This window comes from Bombus pascuorum, chromosome 3, assembly GCF_905332965.1.
Source record: "Bombus pascuorum chromosome 3, iyBomPasc1.1, whole genome shotgun sequence".
In the NCBI taxonomy this organism is placed as follows: Eukaryota; Metazoa; Arthropoda; class Insecta; order Hymenoptera; family Apidae; genus Bombus; species Bombus pascuorum.
In genome coordinates, this window is record NC_083490.1 from 6,337,738 (window position 1) to 6,365,132 (window position 27,395).

General features: G+C 40.1%; 1 protein-coding gene across 1 annotated transcript in view; it reads right to left on the reverse strand.

The window, feature by feature from the left end:
- LOC132905142 (heparan sulfate glucosamine 3-O-sulfotransferase 5) overlaps window positions 1-27,395 on the reverse strand; it is a 149,667-nt gene that overhangs the window by 112,867 nt on the left and 9,405 nt on the right. Inside the window, exon 2 of the mRNA XM_060956148.1 lies at window positions 14,905-14,962. The gene's annotated coding sequence lies outside the window, so the exon portion shown is untranslated. The remainder of the gene's footprint in view (window positions 1-14,904; window positions 14,963-27,395) is intronic.

Genomic DNA, 27,395 nt, shown 5'->3' on the forward strand with positions numbered 1-27,395 from the left:
GTAAAAAGTTTCTAAGGGTGTGCGAATTCTTTTATAACCCACCGTATATACCAATCACGTAGCACGAACAAAAGAAGACGAATACATTTCTTTTTCATTTTTCCCAGTTACGATCTGCACTGTATCATAGTGGCGTTAGCAATTTTGGGTTCTGGCTGTTGTTCTACGTAACAATTATGCAAATTAATATACTAAGTTGAACGCTTCGAATAATTCGTACAGTCGGAACTGTTCGTTTTTAATTGCGAGAAACAATATGATACTTTAACGTACAATCGTAAGGTGTTGCCACGCTCTGCCCGAGTTATTCCTTCCTTCGAGAAAACTTTCCGACTGCATTATTGGAAAATGCTGCGATACTTTGATTTATAACTCCTGGGAAATTAATTAAGATAAATACCTCGCAGGCTTCCGGCCTGCAAGATGGAACGAAAGATAGAAAAGTGTATTTTCGATAACGAAAGAAAGCTACTTCGGCGAGCTAATTTGAAAGCCGTCTTTGCGAGAAAAAAAAAGTCGCGTCGAAAATATTCGCAATGGAACTGGTATTGTTAGCTTAACTGACAATCGTGTTACTCGAACCGACGTCCTAACGTCTGTTCGATCTTCTCCAGATACTGCGACTCTATAGGTAGTTTTCTACATACTAAATTCGTATTGGAAACTTTTACAACGCCTTGTCCAAATTTAAACTCGTTCGAATATTCCGACCGATCGTAACTACAGCAAGGATTTTTACGCGATTACGAGAAATTTAAAGCTAAACAAAGAAAAATACACATGACACGCGTACAGATATAAAGTATGCAAAGTATAATAATACTCTTTGTAATATTCAACAGGTAAATCAAATTCCTGTCTAGCTCCTACTCTCTTAATCGTACCCTCGTAAAAATCCACGGTCTAATCTTAACCGGTGACAACGACGTGCGAGTATTTCCACTATAAATCTCGCTTTTTAATGCGCGCGTATCGAAGCGAATTTCTTCCTTAATACGACACTGGCTGGCCGAGTGGTAGGTTCGTGGAAACTACATTTTGGATCCGACAAGCTGATATTACACGCGCTTCCCTTGGCCGTTTCTTCGAGCAACATCGCTGCTGCAACCTCGAGGAGCGCGTTCGTGGCCAAACAGAAGGAACCTTAAAGGATTCATTCGTCTAGGGATTGCAGCACAACGATCGAGCCGCAAGAGGAACGCGAAATTCCTACTCGCTGGTACTTGAAATAGTGGAAACAAAAGGGAATGTTAACGATGAGAAGGATAAAAAATGCAGGGAGGAGGAGAGCGAGGTTCGCCGAGGAAGGGATAGAAACCACGTTTTAAAGCCTTCGGGAAGCCGGGCAAGCTCGGCGATTAACGAAGATCAAAGTCTCCGGTAGGCAACGAGATCGCGGGCATATGCGGCCCTTTTCACAGCGCAACAGGGTTGCACACCAGGGCCGAGCACAAAGTGTTGCTTAAATACACGCTCACACACGCGTCAGATGTATAAAACGTAGAGTGGAATGTAAAAGTAGCATAGCGGGCTCGGGTGTCAAAGAGAAGAAGATCTCGTAGGTATTGCCGGGTAGCCGACTACCACGGAACCCGGGTGCCGTGTCTTTTCACCGCACGCTATTCCCTCGTCCCGCCAATCTCCAGCCATCTCCGTTCCAATTTCCCCGGAAAATGTTTTTCCTCGTGCGACGACTCGAAGCCGCGGACGAGGATGACATGAAAATTGCAAGGAACTCCCACGGTATAGAAACACCGGGGAAAAATCGTGCCGGTAGCTATCATATCACGCCGACGGATGGATTACGAATCGATATTATGCAAACCCCTTTACGCGTCGTTCTTCGCCAGTTATACGTATCGCGGCTGTATAGAAAGCTGGCCAACCGTGCCGATACCGTATTTATAATACGATCTGTATTTAAATGATAATATAGTGCGCGTGTCTAATATGAAACAGGAATACACGTGGGATCGTATACGAGGACGATTAGCTTCGGAGGACTCGATGGTACGTCTGATTCGTTGATCAGAGACCCGTTTCAAGTTGGAGGGATCAGCTGTCTAGAGGGATTACTTTTGGAAATTAGTTATTTATTGGGTCGAAGCAGGAGTTACGATACAGCCGTGAACACAGGCTGTTCCCATGAAACTTTCAGTTTATTATTGGAACTTACGCGAGGCACGATCGAAAAGCAAGGCGTCTGATTTTATTCGATCGATCCCGTTTACAGAACGAGGAAAAGAAGGTAATACTCGACCGACGTGGTTTCGGTTGTAGATGAATGATGCTAGGAAGTCCGGCGATTCCTGCAAGAAACCGAAGCTCAATGTGACTCTCAGAGTCACTCGCTTCCTAAATCGATGCGTCCGGCTCGATGGTCTAAAGTCTAAACGAATCTAAGTTGAAGCTTATTTCGTACTCGGTACGTTGTTTCGTCTTCGAATTCGAAGCCAGTCTCAATCTGAAGCTCGTTGCTTCGCAAACTAATCTGACGAGCCCAAACAACTCCACCAACCAAGTCTCGACCTACTCAATCGATTCCAATAAATATCCGTGATCGCTTTATTTCGTGCTAGTGCTATATTCGCTTGCCATCGCGCAATTTTAATACATTGTAACAAAGAAACATTATAGATATAGTCGTCGTACGTATAACGATGGTACACGTTAAAAGACCACGTCTACGTAAAATAATCAACAGGCGCAGAAAGTGAAATTGTATATAATTTAGCTTTAAGCTAAAGAAGCTTTACATAGTGTGTAATCCGATCAAGCCGATCTGGTCAATACAAAAAGCAGCAAGACGATATAATACTGTGCTAAGATAACAGAGTAGAAGAACAAGAGAGTAAGATAATGCTCTGCTAGGAGGGTAGTAATGTACCTACTTGCTGTCTATTAATCTCGTAAAGGTTTCGCTACGAATTGATTGTTGAACGTATACTACCCTTTCTTCCTTGTAATTATAGCGTAAATACGGTTTAAGCTCATATTGCAAGCAAGTGGAGAATGTGAATTATAAATCCTAAACCGCAAGGAACGAATTATAAATAAATAAAAAAAAAAATAAAGCTAATAGTTTTTCTTTCTTCCGTGATGTAGCAATTTTTCAATGCGTATCCGTGACGCGTGTTACATGGTTTACGAGAATTCGCTCTGCTGGCAACAAGAAGAACAAAATGTACGATCAAATCGTGCAATACGTTTCGATTTTGCTAAAATGCATTGTTAGTCGTAAGTGTTCGCTGCGAGCCGAGAGGATCGTAGAGCGAGTCAAACGAACAAAGGCGTTCTGGCTGAGTGGAGGGAGAAAGAACTACTCGACGAGACTTCGTTTACATTTAAAAATGTGAGGAAAGATCGGGACGGATGTCGCGTAGGAAGGCACGCGCCTCGTCGCGAGTCGGCGAGATATAGTAGGTTGAAAACGTGCCATTTCCAGACCAGACGACCGTTCCATCGACGAACGCTAAGGAAATCGATTTCCTTTCCACTCGAGACACGCTTCAGACAATCTGCCGCGGAAGAGGCAATTAACGTACCTAACAAACAAAAAGAAAGAAAGAAAAGAAAAAGAAAAGAAAAAGGAGAAAATCACAGTGATGTGGGAAGAAAGCAAAAGAGAGATAACGCGTGGACCAATATTCGAAGACGAATTTGGAAACGACGAGATTCTTCTTATTCCCTGTCGGCACGCGTTCGAAACGTCAAATGGAAGGATTAAATATTAAATGGGAAATAAAGGGTGGAGGGATGATGGGAGAGAGAGGAGAAAAAAAAAGGTCAAAGATCCGTCCATAAAGTTATCCAGCGTCGCGTCCGTTTGAATCCGAGTTTTTAAGTCAACTGACCTGAATCGTTTTAATGAAATTTTACCTTCTATTCGCGTAATTCACGCGAACGCATTCAATGGTGCTGCCGACACGGAAAGACATACGCGGACGCCGGGCCAACTCGAAAACCGTGTATGTAATCCGAAAAAAATATGTTCGGTAGAACGACGACGCAGGCTGACTCTATCGGACTGAAATGGTTCCAACTGGAATCGAAGGAACTTGTCTCGTCCAGGAACTCGGTATGGATTTACGCGTCGCGTCGTTCGAGGACCTTACTACTTCTCCCTCTCTCTTTCTCTCTCTCTCCTCCTCTTCCTCTTCCTACTTTCAGTTTCTCTATCTGCTTGTAACTTCAGAGCTACTGCAGAGAACGTTTCAACGAAATCGATTTAACACGAAAGAGGTCCGTCTCCCAGACGGACCGAGGCATTCGTCTTCGAGCTACAATTTCACGACACAGAGAGCCAAGAAGCAAGAAGTTCCCTCGCGCTTCCATCCGATTCCAATTAAGGCGCCTCAAAACGACGTCCCGATGTCGTGAAAACTCGCCGCACACCCCGGCTTCTTAACGGATCCTCGGGTGCTGTCCTCCGCCACCGGCAGCACCACACCAAAACTATCCACCAGCTGCGCATTACGGACAATTCGATTCCCTTCCCTTCCAATCTTTGCCACGCGATCGATTTACGTTCCAAGTCCAGCCACCGCAACCAAAAACCGACTATCCCTTTTTCTACGTTCGCGACTTTTAACGCGTTCGTCCACGCGTACGTAATTCTACGCCATCTCAAAATCTATAGCTTACAACGATCAGAGCTTTTATTCTTATTACTATTATCTACCGTTATTATGTTGAAAATGACAACGTGACTTCGTGCTCGTCATGCATATGCAGATGCGCTAATTACAAAAAACAGTAACTAGAAGATTGTTCCAGATACGATCGATAGACTCAATCGATAGTTTTAAGATGTTCTTTTGATTCTCTTTCCCCTAGTCCATGTGTTTTTTTTTTTTATTTTATTTTGGTTTTTACAATTTGTCCCGAAGGACATTTGGTAAAGTGTTATATCTCATTGGTAAATAAAAAAATAAAATAAAATAAAATAATATAGCATGTGGGTGGCTACCCCCAGCGGGGTGCCAGCTTCGTGTTTTCTAAGTTATATCTTTTATGATGTAAGTAAGTGTGTGCAATAAAGATTTTTCGGCTGGGAACGGTGTGATAGATTTATCCATACAATAGGATAATAGCTGTTGTGATCCTACCTCTGAATATAGAAATAACAGCATATTACGTATTTTTCCAAATTATTAATCACACGGCTACTACGATCACAAGCCAAAAGATTTATGAAGGTTCGCGAAAAACGTCGGCCGACCTGGTGAAAAACTGCCGAACAGAGGTCTTCGAAATATTGTTTTATGACGCATCGTGATACGGGAGAATCTTTGCTATCCACCAATTTTAGTAATAGAACCCTGCGGCGTTCAGCTATGGATTGCTGGAAATTGCAGACGGCGTCCAGCTGGGTCTCTCGCAGCGAATTTTCGTACATACATAGCTGTTGGCTCGTGATTCGTATGATTTAACCATGTCTTTTAAAGCGTTTGCTCGATGCTCGACGCTTACATAAAGTGTAAGATTTCTTAATTTTGCACGAAGGACCGTTTCTTGTTTAAAACGCGTTGCAGTTGATATTTGTTTGATCTGTGAAAGCTCGGACTTGAGTCTCGATTAATAACCGTGGAAGTACCACCGCATAAGCGTGCGGTAAAGAAAATGAGTAATTTGCTTTTTGACAAGCCGGTTTCTTTCTCGTACCGCGACATACGCGAGCAGATAAGAGTTAATGCATTGGATAATGCATTTTTAAAGCGAAAATGTATTCTCTATGTTCAACCGCGGTATAAGGTCGTTCTCTTTTTCGCAGCGTTTTATATTACTCTTGACGCATGAAAAAAGAAAGAAGAGCAAAGATAGAGATAGAGAAAGGAGATCAACTTTGAACAGCGCCAGTGAACTTTAAATTTTGTGTTTCAACTTTGGTTTCAATATTCGCCGGGTAAAACGGTGAAAATTCACGAAACAAGAATTCTTTTGAAATCCTATACAATGACTTTCTGCAACGTGAAAAACAATGGTTACGTTGTACCTCTGTTTGTGCGAAAAATGTTGCATTCGAAAAAAATACGAAAACTCGAAGCGAACGTCGCTTCCTCTTTGATAAAATTCTTTAAATTCAGGACGATCGGAACAAAGAAAGAAGCTGCAACGTTCTTTAATTTACCGTTTCGTCCGCTAGACGCGCGATAAATGAAAGTGGTATTCGCGCGAGCGACGAGAAAACGCGCGAGTAGAAAGACTCCACCGTCAAATTTGGAAATTAAAATGACCGACGAGATTATAAATTCTATACACGGAAACCGACGTTTCCGCGATACAAGCGCGATAATTAAACGTCACCGATAAATCCACGATAGCGAATGTTTATAATAGAAACGTCGGTTGTCGCGTGGCGTTAGAATCAAGACAACGACACCGTTTTAATTTGATTTGCATTCGTGATTTCGTTGCGTGTAACGTAACATCGCCAGCAATTAATTCGTTGGCGTGCTATTGACAACTCGATTATTTACAGGCAAGTTTCCGCGTATTCCCCAACTGTCAGATTATCTTGTGTTTAACGTGGTCGAGAAACACGGCCACGAACAGCGCGTCGGTAACCGCGGTTAACGTGGCCGCACTCTTGGATATTGTATTACATATTATGTAGCAAAGTGATGGCACGTAATTAACTCGAAATGATAAAGTAGATTAAACCGAGAAATGGAGAGAGAGAGAGAGAGAGAAAGAAGGTTTATTTAATATATTACGGTCTATTTAATAAGCTGAATCTTCCGATACGCTCTTGACAAGGAAATCCTTTAATTAAACAATGAGACATTCTCGGATAATCTTCGCAATTGCGTCGAAAGTTCTATTCAAGAGATACGGTCAATTGGAAAATAAGCGGAAAAGCGGAGAATATCCAATTCGCGAGATCTAAATAAACGTCGATGTAAAAAATACAACGCGAGTCATCCGATCTAACGATAAACGAAATTTGAATGACGCGTTCTCGGTAAAACTACCAATATCGTTAAACGATACGATGGATTAAAATATATTATATATACAAGTTATATCACGTTACATATACGATACGTTATAGATAAATTACGTAATCGTGCTGCTTCGATTAATTTAGAGACGAACGACGATTTTCGCAGATGAACGAACACAGGATTTACTTTCCGTTCATTGCGTAACTCACGTTTGAGCGCGGCTCTATCACATCGATTTATGACATCCACATACGTGGGTGCTATATCATAGCTGTACCGTCAGCCAAAATCTCGTTGTACAAACTTCGACGTCGGCCAACGGAACTTCCATTATCCGAATTAACAGGGAGACGACTGTTTGGATAAGAACATTTTCAGATTACGGAACTTTCGATTCCTCCGTTATTCGTGTAACGCCGAATAAAGCAACTCAGCAGGGGACTGGAATAAAAGAAACAACGAGAAAATAATTCGGTTAAAAGTTTACTCGTCCAACGGTTGAGAATTCTTTGTTAGAACAATAATAAATAAAGTTGGAACACGGTTAGCAGGTAAGTAGCATTAACGGTTACTTATGTCCTAAGACTAAAGATCGCAAGTAGAAAGCAAAACAGAGAAGAGAAGACAAGAAAATGACCAGAAATAACAGGATAAAGTAGACAGATAAACGAACAAAGATAATCATACGTAAGAAACGCAATGAAATCATGCCGCTTATAAGTTAATATCCCTCGGGGAGACTCAGCCTCGAACATAGTAAAAAATTAAATCTGCTGGAAAGATCGATGCAAGATCGAACGGTGTTGGACAATAAGCGGATTCCATAGAACGGATCCCAGTTGGTGTCGTTGAGAATTGTGGACCTTAATCGCCGAAATAAATGTATAGGAACACTTGGATTACACTTAGAATTGATATCAAAATAGTTTCACGTTTATTTAATACGTGATTTACAAGATCTTCGTCGATATACATTTGCACGCGTCTCGGCGCTCTCTTTGTTTCACCATCTTCTATACCACGCTACCTACGGGATAGTTGCATTCATCTGTTTTATAAAACGCTGTGCACGCAAGTACTCCCACACACACTCATATTCATATGCGTGTCATTACTACGCGGCTAATCCGATGTACCTGAGAAAATTACATATATCTCAATAGGTGTATTTACAAAGATAGAAGTCTGGGGAACAGTCCAGTTACAAGTTCCACGATCGTTTGCAAAAACCTCGATTCACGAGAACCTCGAAACATCGACGCTACAGTTGATTATCTGGGTCGATTATCGCGCTCTGTACGAGGGTAGCAAATGCTCTAATACATACTTACGAACAGGGTTGTATATATACCCGGGGGTAAAAATCATAAAGCAAAGAGTTAATCAAACGACGTCCGCGGTGAAGCGGTTAAATAACACGTTTCTGTTCCCTTACGAGAATACTTAATATCCTCCGGTACAAGTCCGAATGTACAGAACGTACCATTATTTGCTCTATTTCATAAACCACGACTTAAAAGGGAATAGAGAAACACAACGATGCGAAATACGATGCAATTAGCGGGAGTGCAGGTATAGCGAGCTTTCACGTGCAAAGGACAGGTAAATTTGGATCGATGGGAGGTCCGCGAAGGAAATTGAAACAGGCCGTGGCCTTGAACGGCCAAGCTTATAATTTTGATGGTAATTTACTCGGTTGCGTGTCCTTTTCATATTAACTCCGACCGCGACCGCGTCTGCACACATCAGATGTTTCCGTGTACGCGCACGCTTGGTACCGGCGATGTTTCGTCGCGTTATCTGCCTCAGCTCCAAGAAAAATCTTTCTACCCACTCGCGAAGACGAGCTCGATAATCGTCCGCGCGTGATACCTGTCCCATGCCTTTTAAATTTTTCAACGTCATCAATTATTTCGCTTCTGCTCGATTTTTCCCAACGTCGGTCGTCGATACATACGTCGTTCGTCTCTGTGATGATCGTTGGCTCGACGCGACGAAAGTCGAATTTTATAAGTACGAATCGAACGATAAGTATCCCGTACGCTCGTTTATCGTCTATAAGACACGAATTTATTACGAAATTGTTGATAACGGACAGACGATGATATTCTTCTCTGTTATTATGTATATTGGAGTAATGGATTTAAATTGGAATAATAGATTTAAATTGAAGTAACATGTGTAATAAATTCGTCTGACTTCCATTTGTATATGCGCTTTGGAAGAATGTTACAAAAATTGTTTAACGTTTTTAAACACTTTAAAACGCGTTTAAAATTGTTCGACCGCGAATCTTATATATTTCACGCTGGGAGCCGCAACGGATTGAAATATACTACGCTATAACGTTTAATTCTTGCAAAATATCGCATTGCATCCGCGCACAGTTTCTGGCAATGTTACCGAAATTATTCGCATTGTCGGCAATTTGTCGGTTCGCGAAATTTATTTTATTTCAATTAATTATTTTAATCATTCTGGAAGATCTAATAACGTGGATGATCGACGACCAACGTTTAAACGTGTTAAAAACTATAAAAGATATAAATTGATAGCGAAATGAGATAAATGAGTTATTCGTTGATGAGATGGATTTTACACAGAGCTTAATACTAAACCTTTCAAGAGATCGCCAATCGACTTAATACCCGACCTAGTAAATCGATCGTCGTCGGTAGTTTTTGGACAATTATCGAACGTGAATGACATCTGTTGTTTTTCGAATTAAGAATTTCCGCGTGAATCTCAACATCTTCGAAACCTTCTCATTTGCGTCCAGGAAAGCTTGTAATTCCGAGAAGGATTTAAAGAGTTTCATCCTTTGGCTTTCATCGTCCGTCCGCTAATATATTCGAGCAAAAGAACAAAATAACCAATGAAATGCAAATTTACCGCTTTGGGTGTTTCAAGTAGAACTAGGCAAAAGCAAGTAGGAGATGAAAATAACGATAAGCGAAAGGTAATTTCAAAGAGATCGCACAAATACACACATATGTTATGTATGTCACACATATGTACTACACAACGTACATACGTTATATCCGGACCGTGGATGTTTATGCAGATTCGTATTTTTCTACGTTTAATTCAAAAGATGGAATTTAAACGGAAATTTGCTTCATCCATTAAAGGTTACAACGAGTATACTTTGAATATTTTATATTGAGAATTTTGGATCTTAATCGCCGAAATAATCGTATAGGAAGACTAAATTTATACTTAGAATTTATATTAGAATAGTTATATATTTGTAAACTCCCTAGAGTTCCCTTTTTGTTTTACGGATAGCACAACTTTCTTCGTCTCACGGACAGAACAACCCTCCTTTGTTTCGCGGACAACATTTTGAGAGACACTCGTTTCCCAAACGGACAGAGAGCAACATCAGAGATAGACAAGATCACAGAATAATTATTTAAAATATTGTAGATTGACGGAGAAAGATCGGTAGCTCAGGCCGTTGAAAATCGATTGTCGATTTTCAGGTAAACATTACACAGAACTTGTTATTTATTGTTATATATTGATATCAATTGTTGTTTGCTTCTGTATTTTATTTAATTACTTTCACAACAAATCTCGATTTTCAGACTTTAGAATCGATCTCCTGAATTATCCCGAGATTTACGATCTTACATATTTATTTGATAAACAGTTTCAAAAATATTCATCGATACACACTTGCACGCGTCTCACCTTCTTCCATACCAGACTTTTAACTGAACAGTTTACATTGCTTTGTTTCGAGGCGCCACGCGCACACATACTTCCATATACACTCATATTCACATCTAGTCTAGCACATAGAATTATACATATCTTCTCAATATATATATTTTCGTATATTACGTGTATGCTTGCAACATTACATCTTCCATAAATGCATAAACATCCGCAATGTAGCTTTGTCACACGAAAATATAAATAATGGAAAATTCTAGTGCAAAAATTGCATGTACTAGAAAACTCCTGGATGTCGTATCGGATCGTCTCCGCTTTGTAGTTGAATCGATCGAACGAACTGAAATAATTTCGATCGAGACTCGCGACGAGCCAAGGACCAGACGACTCTCGACGAGCGAGAAAATCGCGATACTCTGCAAATAATTTCAGGAGCACTTTACGTCCGTATTGCCAGGAACAAAGCAGAAGTCAGGCTTGAAGAGCATCTTAACTTTCAAGAACGCATTAATGCAGCCCTCTCAGGAATGCTCAGAAATTCCTCTGCAAGCGTATAATGTCGTCGCGAATTAGGACGCGCAAGTGACATCGTTCTCACGGACGAAATGATTCACCAGTTTGTAAAGCGATATAAAACTTTGAATCGGCGTGTTTTGTGTCTACGATCGTTCGGAAATCACCTCGCTATCTCTGCTCTTTCTTCCGTTAATCAACGTTTTACGTCCGTCGTAAATGCGTGAATGTTAAAAGCCTCGCCATAACGATTTTGGAAACGATAATCATGCAATATCATAATATACTTTAACTTTATTATTTGATAAAATTATTAAATTATATCCAAGAGGTAGATTATATTTTGCCGTTTCAAAATTGCAAATCCTGTTTTTTATTCTTACCTTTGATTCTTCTAATTAACATTGCGCATTCGCGGCGTTATAACATTATAAAATCGACTATGTTTATTTGATTCGTATTAAATTGTATGCGTACGTGCTGTTATGCCAGGTAATATAGTATTATAATTAGACCAGAACAGAACATTCAATGGATGATGGAATATAACGTTGCAGAAGGTAAAGCGTCCGGATAACGGAATATTCAATGAACGAAATATTCCTGCAGTGTGGTACTTGGATAATAAGAGATTCTAATATGAACACAACTAAACGCTAACCTTCGCTGTTTCTTCCGTAATTGTAATAATGGCAAGCGTCGATCTCCACGCTCGATAATACGAGATGTTACTTTTTAATACTAATAATATCCTGTATAAATATTCTTATTACGTAAGGATACATCACCGTGCAGGCTAAATTGAAGACATAAAAGATCCATGCAGCTCGCGTCATTCTGTCACGCACCTTTGAGTGCTACTTCGATAAAAAAAAGAAAAAAGAAAGGTAAGAACTTGAGTACTTCGGTAATGCTCGAAGTTTATTTATAACGCACAAACTTTTCTTCCACGGCAGCTGCAACGAAACGATTCGCGTAAAAGTTTAGGACCGTAAAATAAAAACGTAATCGGCTTACTCCCGGCAGAGATGCCTTCGTTAGAAAGTATTAAGAATCGTTTCTCTCAAAATGTATCCTAGCCGAGTTTGTCGGCGGTGTTCGTACTCGTGGAGAAGAGTCGAGTAGCCAAGGGACTAAGAAATTTTACTTCACACTGCCTGCTAGCGAAACGAAACAAGCAATATCCCGACGACCAGCCTGCTTTGTTTTCTTTACGTTTCTTTCCTTATGAATTTCCTTATTTCGTTTCTTGCATTTCTTATTCCTATTATCCTGCGTTTAACTTTGTGATCGTGCTTTTGAAAATCTGTATTATCAAGCTGAATTTCCAAGCAGAATAACTTGTCCTAATTTCGTAGACGTTATTCGGAAAATATTAATTGCCAAAGGCAGATCTTTAGGAAAATTTATAATTGATCGATCGTCGCGTGAATTTTACTTTCCAACGCTTCATGAAATTTCTACTCGCTATGTGCGAACAGGATCGTATCGTGTACGACGCGGCTAAACCACAATTTACTGGGTTACACTACGCCAAGTGTTACAAGCTGTGTACCGTTCGAATCACAGGTATTCGAAGAACGTTGATCGACCATCATTTTGTTTCTCCTGTAATTTCAGTTACCTTTGGCATTATGCTAAACAGTATAGGGTAACCTGTGATTTCCAACACCTCTATTTTATATTTATGCGCAGGAAGCTACATAGCGAAACGTCGATGTACATACACCGATTTTCGGTTAAAAATTATTGTAAGCGATACTGTTAGAAACCACAGAATATTGGCAATCTCGAAATCCTTCGATCGATAAGAACGTTGAAGAGAAAGAAAAAGGAAAATTTGCCAAAAAATATGTCAACCATCGCGAGTAAGAGTATCGCGCGTCGCCGCGCCGTGGCAAAAACTAAAACAGCCCTCGACTTGATAATTAAGCACTAATTGAGCGAACAGACGTTACCACCGTAGTCGTCGACGAGTGCTTACGGGCCACGTTCAGCAGATTATTAAACGTAAAGTCGCGCGGAGGCCGAGAGGGTTGGGAGAAGGGGTTGCGCACAATAGAAGACAAATTGCGCGGTAAAGCGGCGTTGAATTATTTGACATACAACTCTCGACGAACGGGAAACTCCCAGAAAATTATACATTACTTCCGGTATTTCTAGACCAGCCGAAAGGGTTAAGGACTAATAAGATGCTTGTTTGCGCTTCGAGTGGATGCACTCGAATCGCAGCCACCGGCATAATTCAGCGGCAGTTTATCCAGAATATAGTCAGCCATTAGGTTGCAACAATGTGTTCGCGTGCCACGAAAACTGAAAATGTCAGAAGAACATGACGTCGGCGAAGAGATCGAGCCGGCTGGAATAGCGAACGAGGCGTAAAGGAATGGATAACGTGACCCAGAACACGAAATCCAACTATGTACGCTCCGCAAACTAAACTATTATTACGCGATAGATCTATACACGTGTATATTTTAATTCGACACTCGACCGGCTGCAGCAAAATTTTGTTCGTTCCCGGTTAGCCGCAATTCCTCCCGATAACCATCTCGATAGCGTGTCGTATTCGTCAAAAAAGAAAAAAAAAACGAGAGACTTCTTTTCTGTAAATATCTAATCCGCTGATCGACCCTCTGAATAAAATACGAACGAAACGACGAACCGTTCTAACCATCAGCTAGCTGCCGAAGGCGTTAACGCTTAATTCCAGAGCTCATCGCGGGTGGAAATAAACGCTGACCTTGCGCGCCTGTTTTCCCAACTATACACGCGAAATCGAACGATTTAGCCAATCCCATGGAAACGAATTATCGGAAACATCGGACTGTTAATCTATCCTCGTAAACATTTCAAGAGATCATTAGAAAGACATCTCAATTATTATCGAATTAGCCTCTGAAATGATCAAAACGAAGATAGTTATTATGTCGTTATGCTCAGCACGCGACCGAACACGCCGCAAGAATTCGTCAAGGCAAAATTACAAAGATGATCCTAAATGTAAATTATCGGCGAATCGACGTTCGAATTTTACGGGACGGTTGAGCGAAAATTTGCAGAGCGAATGACGTTCCTTTTAAAGATATATAAAATTAAATAAATCGACGATTGGTGAAAAAGCCAAGCTGAGACTGAGAGTCGTTGTGCCTTTACGGGACGCGATCTGACGCGATTAGATCGCGTGCCAACGCAACGTACGTACGGCGAGCTTGAATCTAATATAGTTAATTACACGTGGCAACAAACGCCGGTTAGGCTTGCTCGATAAAATTCCATTCTTCCGCCGTAAATTCCTTCTCAAGCCACGTTTCGATTTCCCTCTTACGATCGATGTTTCCTCCCGAGCAATTGACGATAAATTTCAACCGTTTGCATCGATTAGCTCGTTCTGCTTGTACTCGCTAAATATTCTACGTTCTTTAAACGATCCTCTTGCGATTAAAAATTCAGTACATATTTGCTTGCACATTAAACGACGAATCATCGTCGTTCGATACAAGACGAATCGGCGCGACGTACTACCGACAGCCTAACGACGATAATCATCGATAGATCGCGATTTACGGGAAATCCAACATATCTAACGAACGCGTAACAATACCCACGTGAAGATATACGAAATATCCGAAGCACAGTAGCTGATATTTTATAAACGAAACAAATATCTCTGCCTAGGTCCTGCGCTTCTTCAGTCGTGTTCGTAAAAAATGAATTTCTATAAACATCCACGATCCATCTAATTGTTAAAAATCCTACTTACGTTATTTATCCGAGACCCAGTCACGGGAATCAGCTGCCTCGCTGGTTTACCAAGACACCTAAAACGAAGGCAAACGATTAAAATGGAGCATAAACGCGAAACAAAAGGGAGAAGGTTAAAAATGAACAGAATGAATCCAGTTAATCCGTAACAAATCCTGCTTTAATCAAAATACCAAGCACGGGAGGATGAGCACGACCAGTCGGTGCGTTCAATCTGCAACGCGTCGGCAACGCCGGAAACAAACGTCACCCTCGGGTCACGTTCCGAGCGAAATGACGACGACGTATAAACGATTACAAGTCGGCTTCCGTGTGCAACTTTTCTCTCTGTTCCGTTCCAGCGAACGAAGTACTTATCGCGTAAAGCTGGCGAGCACAAAGAAATTACGACGCGGAAGGCGGCGGATATGGGTGCATAACCGGAGGGTAGGTTCCTCGGTGTAAGCGCACCGGCATCGGTTCATCCCCCTTCTCGTGCTCGAGGACGCGCGATATAACGAGACAACGGAAGAAAGGCGGACACGTTTGCCACTAGAAGAAACCAAGCCGAACAAAAACCGGTCTCCGTCGTGTTTACCTCATATTCGCCTTCTTCGTTTTTTATCTACAGTGGCTCGCGAAAGTATCCGAATACTCCTAGTAAGCTTTTACGCGTGTGTATCGTATAAAAAATTTTGATTCGAAATTCGAGACACAGCTACCCCGATCATATCGGTAAGATTTAAAACCTATGCGAAAACGTATTCAGAAGTTGCAAGATATTTATTGGAAGCATACGCTTTACAAGGTGATACGAACAGTGAGTCGATTGTTCGTTGTATCAATAAGTCACGGTACGTAGTGAGACCACTAGTTGTACGTTTAAGAGTATTATGCATGTCGAATATTAATATTTCACCGAGTGTTTCCAATAAGTGTCTTGTAACTTTTATATACATTTTCGAATAGATTTCAAACTTTACTGTTATAATCACGATAGTCTTGTCTCGTCACAGCGCTGACGAAATTTCAAAGTTTTTTATAGCGTACGTAATATATTGGTAAAAAAATTCTGTAGTTACCGTTCTAAGCGTTCGAATAGTTCCGTGAGCCGATGTAATGGGAGAATAGGAGAAAAACGAATCCACTCGAGACCCATAAAAACCGGTCTCCGCCGTATTTAACTCGTACTCTTGCGTTCCTATCTCCATATGTATTGGGTTGGCAACTAAGTGACTACGGATTTTGTCATTAGATGGTTCGACAGAATCTGCAATCACTTAGTTGCCAAGCCAATACTTACGTACGTTTGTTTTCATTCGTACGAACGGATGCAGCATCGACCGACACCCGGAAGTAGATGCTCCGCGCGTACACTGGCTTACTTCATCGCACGTTAATCCAATTTTTCAATCCGAATGCGATTTAAACTTGAACGCACGTGACGTCAACTTTCGCGACTAACACACGATATACGGATCATACTGCGAAAATTATGGCCAGCATCTTTCATGGGATATTCCGTATGTTTGGAAAAGGAATTACACTGTGTGTAATCGAAACACAAAGGTGGAATTTAAAGCAAAGCTACTTCTAGAATTGGTTTGCTTTTAATTAAAAAGTTCTTTGATCTATCTAGCGTGTTGGATTTACCGGATTTCCGGAATATAAATATCGTTCTTACGACGCTTACGCGTTGTTTGCTCGCTTTGATCGCGTTTAGAGTTCTATTTCGAGCACGGTGAGGATCCACTGATTCGGTTCCCTTTATCGAGTATTACGTCAAATATTTTAACATATTTACGTAAACCGAGCGGGTGAATACACTGTCGTCGTCCTCGTGCGTCCGTTTTTCATCAACGTGTACTCTTCGCTGTTCTTATTGTTCAGACATCAAGTTTTAAATACGCGTAGGAGATAAAAATTTGTTTCGACGTTGATAATAAATCACAGGTGAGAGTGCGCGAACCATCGAAAAACGATACACGTCAAATATACGTGTCTTGTCGTGCAATCGGAATAGCTTTCTCGCAACGTGTATACGGTACAAACATGTCTCCAGGGTACTCGGAATAACACGTCGGCTGCTTAGTTAGCAGACGTTGAACCATGAAACTGGACACAGGATATCATGCGGATACACCGGGGCAGGTGCGAAGACGAACTTCGTGTTCCCATTTACGTTACAAAATTGCCTCGTTTTAGATAATCGAAAAACAAATGGCAGCTTAACTGTGGAATAATATTCGCGGCACGGGATTTTCGATCTCCTGCGACTATCACGGGAATTTCATTCCGCTCTGTGAACTTAATCGGCCAATTCCGTCAGATTAAAATCGTTACTTTCGCAAGGAGAGAGACCGTAAGAGCGAAAATCCTCGAACCTCTAGCGAACCCTGGTTCCAACGATTACGAAATAAAATTTTCACCGAATCTCCGGTTCGGCGAGAAGTATATTTCGCAGTGATTTGTTCAAGACGCGAGGGAAATTTTAAACGCTTTGACACGCGAGATCGATGGAAAAATTCTTCCTCTGAAAAATACGTTCGGTGGAAAAAAAAGAAAGAAAGGGAAAAAAACATGAGAACGCGATTCGTAGGTTTTTAACGCTTTGCTTAAACAAAGCTCGTTCACACTTTTCAAGGTAGCGAGCTTTTATAATCGTGCTGCCGATTAAAGGATACCTGAAAAAAGCTGGGAAACAAAAGAAACAGTATGAAAGCAAGCAGTAAGTACATCGAGCAAAGAGATGCGAATACACAGCTTTTTAAAGCTGTTTACCAGGTAACTTTTAGAAAGTATTGTGCACACTTTCCCACGTTTCGTTAAACAGAAATTTACGACTAATATAAACGCACAACGGTGTGCTTCGACTCGGGAAACAAGTAAAACTTCAAATCCCTACCATACCTGTAATCAGATAACCTCCGTTCTGAATTTCTCTGTTCTCCATTCGTTACCGTGCAAGCACTGGCAACACGCATGAATGCGCAGTCACTTTTTCTTTTTTTCCCTTATTTTGTGTTTTTCGTTGTACATACGTTACGCACATACGCGAACGTAACGTACGAGTATTCGAGAATAAATTATTTTTACCAACGTTCACTTGTATTTTTCAAATATTTCCATGTAGATTTTTGCAACGTACGATTCCACATATTCCTATCCTTAAAACAGTTACACGATACTATATATCGACGCACAAATAATTGTTTCGTGAAATTATAAATCGTGCGACAAGTTGAAAGCTTCTTCGATGAAATCTCTTGCGTAAAATCCTCGAATTTGGACAACTATCGTTTGACACGTAACCCACTCTGTATAATTCTATTCGCCAGTCAAAGGAGCGACAATATCGTTCGAAGGAACTGCAATGGCGTTTATTTTTAATCGAAAGAGCAGACACCGAGCAAACAATTTTCATCTGCCATGGTGGAATGGGGTTGAATTAAAGCGGTCGCCACAGAAGAAAGTATGAACAACAAGTTAAATATTATCACGGAGACAACGGTGTCGCGAGTCTGCGCTATGAACGAGCCAGACGTATAAGCACCGGACTCTATTTAAACATTCATCCAGCGTAAACGCTTGGTAGATTTTCCCTTCAAACCCACGCCACGCAGCAATAGACGTGGTGCAAAACGCGCGAAAATGATCCGGCCGTTGGACTTTACCGTGGCAGGAGTAAAATTCACCAAACGTTCAGAGCGGCTCGTTTTCCAAAGAGTCTTTTCTCTTTGTCTTCCGGTGACTTTTCCAGAAGTAATATCGCACCGAGCACGACTTCATTTTTTTCGAGACAAATGATACAATATATTTTGGGATAATCCTTAGAAATACTGCAGCTAGTTTGTTCTAACTTTTCTAACGTCGCCGAGATCGATTGGAACGTACGATTCCGTATTAAATAGAGCTATGTGTTATGTTTTAAAAATTACATCGATCGTGTATCTTCTCCAATTTTTAGCGAAACGTAGCTCACATTACTGCGTTACTGTGGTAAAAGAAAAATCCATTTCGAGAGGGTTAACTCGCTGCTAGGATGGTAGACCACCGTTTCGACCGAGTCAACGTTGATCCCTGCCTCCCGCAAACCGCCGTATTTTATTCCTCGAATTTAGTCGTCGCCACTCGTCGCAGCTCTTGCCACACCATGCTTCTACCAGCATAATCGGTTGAGCTTGTTTGCACACAGCTGTGCAAGTACAGCGCGTGTCATAAGTTTCACGGAATTCTCTCTCTAGTCTGTAACCTCTCTCTCTCTCTCTCTTTCTCTCTCCCTGACGTGTGTACATGCGGTCAAGTCACCATTATCGTGCTGGGTAAACCGAACTGGTTTTAAGCAACAACGAACTCCGATTAACCCTTTCGTTCCTAAAGCTAGCTTTAGCCTTCGTTCGCGATACGATCTACGGATACTAAGATCGAATTTAGCCATCGTTCGATACCAAATTTCAGCTACCAGCGTTGCTTGTAATCGTCGGCTTTCAACACGCCGCATCGAGGTGGTTAAAATTGGAAATAACGTACCAACGAAGGTAAGGCGAATATTTCGATATTCAAACGTCTACGAGTAATAGCTTATGTATGGATTTGTTGAAAAGTACTAGGACGATTGATGTACTTGATTGTACAGGATAGGAAAACGCGATAATCGATTCAGATTGTTAGGGAAATAATTAATCAGTCAGAAGTTTGTACCCGCACGAAACGACGATGCAAAGTACATAACGAGAAATTCTGAAAACTATTGGCAAGAATTTCAGGAGCAAATAGCGAACTTGTAAGTAGAATTTTGTTCCAATGGATCGTGTGTAATTCCATAAAATAATGTAAAACAAAAAACCTGTTATTTCCTTATATATTGAGATACGTATAATTTTGTGTGCTAGACTAAATTAGCCGCGTAGTAGTGACACGCGTATGTGAATATGAGTGTGTGGAAGTATGTGTATCTCGAAAAACAGACGAATGTAACTGTTCCTTTGGCAGTGTGGTGTGGAAGATGGTGAGACAAAGAGAGTGCTGAGACGCGTGCAAATGTATATCGACGAAGATCCTGGAAGTCGTTTGTTAAATAAATCTTAAACTACTTTAATATGAATTCTAGGCGTACCCTTAGCGTTCCTTTACTTTTATTTCGGCGATTAAGATCCACAATTTTCAACATTATAAAACGAAAGAAACTTCTGGGGCAAGCTAGTATATTGTATATGTGGCTGATTATGTGAGGAGATTGGATTTAAATTATAACGATGAAAAAGACTGCTATTGCAACCGTCAAGTATATTTAGAATAGATATTATTATAAAGGTTTATAAGTCACATAATTATTGGTAAATTCTTATATGATTTAATATGAGTTCTTCACAGCATACAGTTGCAAGTAAAGTTCAATAATTTTTTAATGTTTTATCGGCTTTAGGTGTCCTGTTTTTCTACAATCGTCCTAATATTTATGGCGAGCATATACATTTAAAAATGTTAGAATTTAATCTTGAAATTAAGATTAATAATCTGTGGAAGACACAATGTTTATGTTGAAATAATATTTATTAAACAGAACTACAGAACCTGATGTATATAAGCGAGTGATATAATTAACAACGTATGGAGATTGTTGATTGTTGGCCAGTTACTATACAGTAACAAGTATGACCTGTGCAAGTGTCCTGTTCAAATGCCTGTGTGGGTGTCTGTGTAAGGGTATTTATGCCTATGCGTGAAATATCGTTGTATTCCAACAAAAAAAGGGGAATCTTGTTCCGGATTGCGAACACAATGATATATTAGATTCAACGAAACACGGCAATCGCGTTGTTAAAAGAAGTTAAGCTTCAGAGATTAAAGATACAAGGTGTTTGTTCACGGAACAATGGCTGATCCTGTAACGTTCCGATTTACATTACAAAGCTTTAATCTTCGAACTCGAAACCATCCAGTGAAATGCTTAGCTGCGCAACGAACGTTTTAGAGAGCGATGAAAAAAAATAAATAATAAAACGTACGAGACGCGGTAACAAAGCTCATCAAGCTGCGAGTTAAAAATTTTTAATAACCCGAATATCTCGTAAAAATCCACGGTCCAGCAAACACCGATAAAATCGCGACAGAATTAAAAAAGTTACGTGGCATTCTTCACAAAAGCTACGATTTTACAAAATTAAATGTCAAGCAGCCCGCAACAGCTCCTTTCGTCGATACAAAAAAAAAAAAAAAAATGACAATCATTCTCGATCTATCGTTACATCGTATAAACGATTATTTTCTATCTATTAGTCGAAGATGATCTGATAACGACAAAAGGAGGAAGCTTTAGAGTATAAGCTTTAGATCCACTGTGAAAAATTCGGACGTCGTGGAAGCTTATGGTCAACGCTTAAGTTCATCCGCTATAATCAAAAATCTTTTTCGTGGAAAAGGAAACAACTCGCTCGTACATTGACGTGGTAATTGAGTTAGAAAGGCCAATTTTTCGTCAGTTCCATGCTTCGTTCTTTTATCAGAGATCGACATTACGTTGTACACTGCACATAATCGACACTTTCCGTCGCGTTATCGATCCAGGTTTGCGTCTCTTTCACACAGCGAGATCTTGTGGTCGCTCGAACACGATCATGCAATCAAAATTCAGGAAGTAATCGTGACAACGGTCAAACGCATAGCTACAAATAGAATTGTATTCGAAACACCAATATTGGAACGTAATAATTGAACACTGTTCGATCTACGCACTCTCGAAACCGATTGCCGATATTTCAGTGAAATATACGGAGAAAGTATAACGGTTAGCTGGCGAAACAATATTTTGCCACTTTATTCTTCAATTATTCCTTATCGAAATCTATTCTTTGTTTTCGATAAATTGCTTTGCTCGAATCTTGTCAAGGACTATTACGCATCAAAGTGTTTGCCGGTGTTACATAACGAGCACACTCGATAAGGTATTTATCGTAGAAAGCTTTGAACGCCAAGTACCGTGACACCTGCTTCTCTGTTTCAGTACAAAACTGCTCGTACCACCTTTGCGAACGATCAAACGTTGTACTAGTTGACTGAGAGATTACCATATAAAGAACGACGTAATTTGTACGAAGATTATGAAAAATATCATCTACCTTTAGCTAGGAAACTGAGACGAGCACCTTTATCAAATAATAAATCAGTCCGAATTAAATATTTCTAGGTAACAACTCGATAGACATATTTGCGATTCTTTGGATTTCAATCGTGTTATTACCGCGTCGCGCTTCGGGTCTATTCTAAAAAAAAGTAAACTGGAACGAAGTACAACGTATCAATAACACGATTGAAATCCGAAGAATTACAAATTCACATTGTCTGTTCATCGAGAAAAAAGTTTAAGATCTAAAACTTAACGAACCCTCTCTCTTTCTTTCTTTGATTACTTTTCGCAGATTCAATGAAACTCAACCACAAAATCAGGAAGTAATTAACAAAACTACTAAAGATACAGAAATCATCGTCCTCTGATACCTACTTTTACTATTGTCACAAACCATCGACGTGAAAACAGATTCGAACGATGAACCGTGACTTTCGTCTACCGTCGAGACGACCGAATGATCAGAATCCTAGAAAAATACACATCAAGCGGAACGACTGTCGAGACAACGGAAGGAATGAAACGCCGCTGTATTTCACTCGCATTGTTTCGCCGTCCTAGAAATCTACACGGAACAGCTAGTTCTCCACTGATAAAAACCGTTCCGTTAAAGTTGAAGTAGAAGGAAGAAATATATTGGGCTACGAGGAGGGACAGGACGTGATACGAATCCTCGGTTCCTTGCATAACGAAATTGCAAGAAAAATTCCCGCGACGCGTCAGGAACATCGGTTCGGAGAAAATTCGCGTTAACCGCGAAACTGCGCCAAAGTCTGCCGCATCGTGGTGTTCTCAGAGGGCTTTTCACTGAAAGTCGAAGGTTTTACGATGCAACCGGTTGACCCGAACGGTCCTCTGGCCTTGAAAAAATCTCATCGAAAATCGACATTGTTTCGAATACTACCTTAAGAATCGTTCTTTTTCTTCTTCGTTAATTATTGTGTAAATTGATAGGATAAATACAGTGACCCCTGTAATACTTTTTTGGAGCCACTGTAATTTCTTATATTCGTATCGATTTCTAACACGTATCTACGTACGCATGTGTCTTTCACGTTGCCTAGATACAATTGCAAAAATATAAACAATACCGGTATTATCGAGTATCAATAAGAATAATTATACCAATTCACAAAGATAACGATAGTACAGAGTACCGATAACGTGGCGTAAATGGCAGCATAATAATTACACAATAATCTATGTGTTGTATTAACTTTCTTTCGTGTGAATATTAAATACACGATATAATGCCATATCTTAAGTAGGTATATTACGAGCTGTTTAATTAACGCGACTACGCAACCCGTTCAACGGTGTTTTAGTATCAGGATAAATTTATCACGAAATATCCACGTGTGTATTTTTCAGAATTCTCGATGAATTCAGATTATTGAAAAGTCTCGATGAATAACAAATATCCTATTAAATTTTTTTTCTCGAAAAATCGAGTAACTTTCGTATGAAAAATTCTGTTACATTCTGGATAGTTAAAAAGTATTTAATACTTAAATCAAACACCAACGTACGTACACTGTGAAATAAGGAATACCGCAGAGAAATCATAAAAGCACGTTATAGAAGCCATTCCGAGCTTATAAGCTCCCTATTGTGTACTTTCCTGAGCTCGAATTTCCAGGATTTCCAGATATCTCGAATTGTTTATCAAGGACCGATTGCTAATCTGGAAAATCTCTCTGACTACTTCGTAGGAGTTTGCGAACGGAAGATCTGCGATAGGACGTACGCCAAGAATTTTCGTACGTGATTAACCATTCAGACGACATTGGCAAATTTTGAACAGGATGTCTCATGTAATTAGGATAAGCTGCAGCTCTGAAACGATAGAAAATAGAGAACAATTTCATTAGGCACGATTAAACGGTTTCGAACGATGTAAGATCTATTGGGTTGGCAACTAAGTGATTGCTGATTTTGTCAATACCAACTAATGAAATTGTTGAAATTGTTAAAATTGTTGAAAAAATGGAGGTAATTTTGAAATATCCGAAAAACTGCCAGTTTCGCAACGTGCACCTGTAGTGGGTTGGCAACTAAATGATTGCGCATTTTGTCAATAACACCTTGTTGAGGTCATTAGATGTGTGAACAAAGGAACGCGTGCATAAATTGTAAGGTAGAAAATATATTTTAATACAGAAGTGTAAATACAAGTAGGAATATAATTTGAGCTGGTCCTGTTACCCTATGACTGAAAAACCTGAAGCCATCGTCGCCTATCTACTGTGTATGGTCTGCCTTCGTCCCAGTCTTTTGTCTATACTCTGCGATGGCTTCAGTGCTTGAGAAAACTAAAAAGACCAGATGTAGAGTTTTCCTAAAAGTGATGACCACTTCAATACACCTAATGACAAAATCCGCAATCGCTTAGTTGCCAACCCGGTATAGGTGCGAAACTGGCAGCATTTCGGATATTTCAAAATTATCTCCATTTTTTCAAATTGGATCGTAGATCTTTTTATACGTCATACATCGTTCGTCGGGCCGTTTAATTCCGTTCCATGAGATTCTTCTTCACCTTCTACCGTCTCAGAGCTATGCACAGTTTAACGTGAGACACTCTTATTTTAAGTGAACGTGAAACACTCTGTATACGTGTAATTGATGCAACGTGCTATAAACGAAGTTCGAAGTTTTCTATAATTTCGTCGATCAAACGAAATCGACTTATTCTTGCGATATGAATATTAATAGAGAATAGAGTCTATATTTATCGGTGCGTTATTTTACAAAAGCGTTATCGAATAAACTGGAAATTGATATTTCAAACTCATCGCTGCTTTTGTTTGAAAAATAGCTATAAAATTAATACGTCAAACACGAAACGTTCGCGATGGTAAAAACAGCCCTTCACGATACTTAATCCATTTTAATTCTCGGTTATTAATTATCTTCGATAATGGTGCACTCGCGATAAAGAAAGTTATTCAGCTAGTAAGAAGAAAGTAGCATGGATATAGAGGGGAAAAATTACAGAGGATTTGCGTGAAAGAGAACGCTATAAAAATCTATAAGAATGTAGCATTTTAAAGAGCTGGGTGAATGCGAACGTCAGACTTTGCTCATCGCGGCGAGGCAGAATTAAATTTGCGAAAATTAACTGTATATAACGTAATGAGTCCAATGCAGCTAATAACGAGAGCTTGAACGCTAAAGGAAATAAGAGACGCGCAAGTCGTGACAAAATGTAACGAGTTCGTAATGCGACAAGTTCATAACGACTATGCTCTCTTCGTACGAAACGAAAACCTCTCATCTTGATTCTAAAAAAACTAAGTTTCAGTTTCGCTACGTAACTTCTATTCTAATGTGTCCTTTGAAGAAGCTGAGTAAGTAGTTGCGCGATGAATAACGAATTTCAAGATATTTAAAAGTAGGTAATTGAATTACTCAGAACTAATTTCTACCGACGAAATGCTTCCAATGCATACGTATATCTAAGTAAACAAGGGACAGATGCAGCCATTGCTCTATGACGATCCGTAGTATGTTGGGGTGCTCTCCTTTAATTGCCTCTCGCTAATTGGCCGCAATCGTAAAAGGTTCATTTTACAATTACTCTATACCTTTTATGGACTCTACAATTTCGACATAGAAAGTTAGAACGCTCTCCTTTAAATCGCCTCGTTAATCAACTGGGTCGGATCATATTCGAAATCATACCACATTGCAGAAAACATCGATCGGTTTTATTCTATGTCAACTTACAAAGCCGGTGAAATCAACGGATCTCTATTCGAACGATTTTCCTGTCGATTTTGACGAATGGCACGATTGAAAAAGAACATTGAAACCTCGTGCTATTTTCGATGGTCCAATTACTTAACCCGTTAACACTCGCGCCCGTGTGACACACGAGCACAGCTAACCAATCATTTTTAACCCGTTTCTTGTACTGATAAACAGTCACGTTTTCGCGTTTATTCCACTCGCTTTCTCTAGTTTTAGCTTACGCTAAAATAAAACTTATTGTATCCATGAAAAACGTGAAATACAACGTTAAAATCACAAAGGATAGCCGGGAAACAATTCTGCTAAAGAAAAAATCGCGCATCTTTAATCGGTTGGGTGGAAGAGCACGTTCAGGGATCAAACGAGTCGACAAAGAAAGCCGATTGGCCCGATAAACCGACCGATAATGGAAATCGCGATCGAAGCTGGAAAAACGGACGATGCGTTTGAGAAACACGACGACACGAAACGATATCGAACGGTACGCGAAATAAATCGAAGGCTTTTCATCTGACGAGATAGGTGGTACTCGAGTAGACTTTAGCCGTGAAGTAGAGCCCAAGAGGCATCCAAGAGACAGTTTTAATGACCCTTCGAAAGTACGCGGCCCGAGTTCGCCATCTCCACGGCTATTTCGTTCCAAGCAGCGTGCTAGCCAAAGGTACTGGCACTGCAACTAGTAGCCGCGGGTATTCCCGCTGGCAACGTCAGCACACTTTGTCACCTGGTTAGGGGATCGTTTTTCTACGCTGTCAACCTGGCCGTACTGGCTGGAATACAGAAATTCATGGAGCAGCTTCTTGCCTCGCGATCATCTACACGTATGTACCTACGTTCTAAATTCTACGAGTTGGCAAAGTACATTTCAAAGGACACGCTTCAAGTACCTTCGTTAGTTTTCAGCGGACGAAAACGTAGTACCAAGGGAAAATATTCCATTCGTTTGAGGTAATACGCTATCACATAATCGTATTATACCGAATCGTATTATACCGAAAGATTGCTAACTTATTGACATTCCGTGTAACGCGCTGATTATCAAACGGCCAATTTATCTGCAAAATTAGATTTTTAAAAATACAATCGGAAAAGTAAAATAATTATATTCGATATATTTTTCTGTGCAATTTCGCGCTTTCAAATTTCCTGTAAAAACGCACAAATCCGTGGTCTACTGATTACGACATGTATTTAATACAGAAAGTCTTTAATGGGACGCGCGATTTTTCAACTGTTCGGGATTACGTGACAAAAAGAAGTTTTGAAACGGAATTGATCGGTATCGAGTGTACGACAAATGGCCATAATCAAATTCTGATAAATTTTTTGCTCGCGACACTTTCCGTTACACGGTATTTCAAGCAAATGCTTAAAAAATCGTTCGTCACGTTAAAACACCCTGTTATACTGCGGTATACTTCTCTGTATATACCTCTCAATCACGGAGTTGAAACGTTAAACGAAGAAGTAAATCTGGCAACGATAAACACTACGGTTCTTTCAATCGATCGTGAACGATTTTAATTTGCTACGGAAAATCGATATGTAAAGGATGAAACGTTAAAACGATCGTCGGATTTTCTATACAACTCGAGTAATTTTACTACTCTTGAAAAAAATGCTATAACCGA